The sequence below is a fragment of the Oryzias melastigma genome, linkage group LG1 (assembly GCF_002922805.2).
Source record: "Oryzias melastigma strain HK-1 linkage group LG1, ASM292280v2, whole genome shotgun sequence".
NCBI classification, from domain to species: domain Eukaryota; kingdom Metazoa; phylum Chordata; class Actinopteri; order Beloniformes; family Adrianichthyidae; genus Oryzias; species Oryzias melastigma.
The window spans coordinates 450,150-452,163 of NC_050512.1; the positions used below are offsets into that span (position 1 = coordinate 450,150).

The 2,014-nt window shown below is 33.0% G+C and overlaps 1 protein-coding gene across 2 annotated transcripts in view; it reads right to left on the reverse strand.

The window, feature by feature from the left end:
• Positions 1-2,014, reverse strand: part of mvb12a (multivesicular body subunit 12A) — a 14,681-nt gene that overhangs the window by 11,637 nt on the left and 1,030 nt on the right. The window lies entirely within an intron of this gene.

The following is a 2,014-nucleotide window of genomic DNA, read 5'->3' on the forward strand; positions in this document are numbered from 1 at the left end:
GCAGGCAGATGGAGCAGAGCAGCAGGGTGAGGAGCTGGTCAGGTTCTAGTTGGTGTGGTTCTGGTTTGTTTCATTCTTTTTCCCCTCTCTGTCCTCAGCAGTCTTACTCTGCTGGGTTTTGTTATTTTAGTTTGGATCTTGGTAGTCTTAGTTTACAGGCTTTGCTTATTTGTTTTCTTTAGGTAGTTTTGGTTAGACAGACATTATCAGGGAGCTGCTGACTCTGACGGTCGACATGTCTGGATCAGCAGTCTCTATGACTTATTTTATGTTTGAAAAAAGTTCCGATTCCCTTTTGGTTTGTCTTTTTGTTTTCACCAGCACACTAATCGTTTTTCCCATTTTTCTTTTCAGGATACAGTTTCTTTGTTTCTCTTATTTGGTAAACTGTGTTCTTTTTCTCAGTGGTGTCCAGCTTTTGTTATGTCCCATTTCTGTTTTTTCCCCTAGACTTGAGCCAGGTCTGCCCATTGAGGTCGTAACTGAAGACCACACCCCTACTACTTGAAAATGAGCTACATGAACTCTGTCAATGCTGGACGTGAGGTCACCTATCTTTACCTACTTTTATTGAGGTATCTGATTGGGGATGTCGGACTAGAAGGTAGACATAAAGTCAGGTGCAGAGGGTAATCATTTGTTTGAGCCCATCCGATCACTACAGTTGCCATGAAAATGACATTTATGACTGTTCTGGCAGAGATTTAATGAGCCTTAAGACTTTTTTCTCTTGCTTGTTGGTGTTTCTTCAATAAATGAATCTCTGTTGCGAGTCCATTTAGCTCATTGGGTGACTGCTTTGTAAGCAGTCGCACAATAGTGATTCTGCTTCTCTTTATTATTACTCCTATTTATTGTTCCGTACGTGGTTTTTTTTTTTTTTTTTTTTGTAAAAACTCAATCACACGTTCAGCTATTTCTGCAATCTTGGTATCAAAACGTTCAGCCTGTTAAGGACTTTCCTGCTTTTATTTTTACTTATGCAATTTTTGAAACTTTACGCAATTATTGAAATTTTATGCAAATTTTTCACTTTTTTTTTTTTTTACTTAATTCTTCAAATATTTGTGGACTTCCTGCAGATTATGTCAGTTTGGTATAAAAACATTCAGCATTTTAAGGACATTAATGATACAAAGAATTTTAAGGCTAATTTTGAATAGGGATGTCCCGATCAGGTTTTTTTGGGCCCGATCCGATTCCGAGTCATTTGATTTTGTGTATCTGCTGATACCGAGTCCCGATCCGATACTTTTATAAGACATTTAAAACATGAATAAATTAAACAAACAGATTAGTGTTGTCCCTTATTTATATTTTAATAACCTTCTTTTATCATTAAAAACTTAAATAAAACACTTCTGTGAAGTAGCTTTAATAAACAAGTAAAAATACAGCAAATATAAACTAGAAAAAATACAATTTTCTTGTTATATAAGTGATAATTCGTCATGTGATAAAGTTTAGTGACTTTAGCTTTAATATCTTTAGAGCTATTGAACATTTTTGACCAAATGTGATTCCTGACCTCATTTACAATTCTTAAAAATAAATTATGACTTTGTTTTAGCATGAATTTGATGAGTGTTCATGAATAGATGAAATCATTATTCATTTTCATCAATTAGTTTTTTGTTCAGATCAACATGAAAAATGTATTTTTAATACATTTGGGTTATGGGATTTTGGTTAAAAACTTCATAATCATACTTAAAACAATACTGGGAATTTTTTTTTTTTATTTATAAAAAAATATTGTTATTGGGGACTTTAAGGTTTAAGTTGAATTATTCTAGAATAATATTCCTGCCTTTTATTTCTATATTATGTTAAAATTTACGGTTTTAAAGTTGTAAAAATGGCTTTCTGCTGGATTTTTGGACTATTTTGGCATTTACTAAGATTTTTTAGGCTGTTTTGGAGTTTAGCTAAAAATTTCAGCTACATGTTAGCTGTTTTGGCTAATTTAGGCTTTTCTTTTAGATTTTTTAGGCTGTTGTAGAGTTAGGCTAAT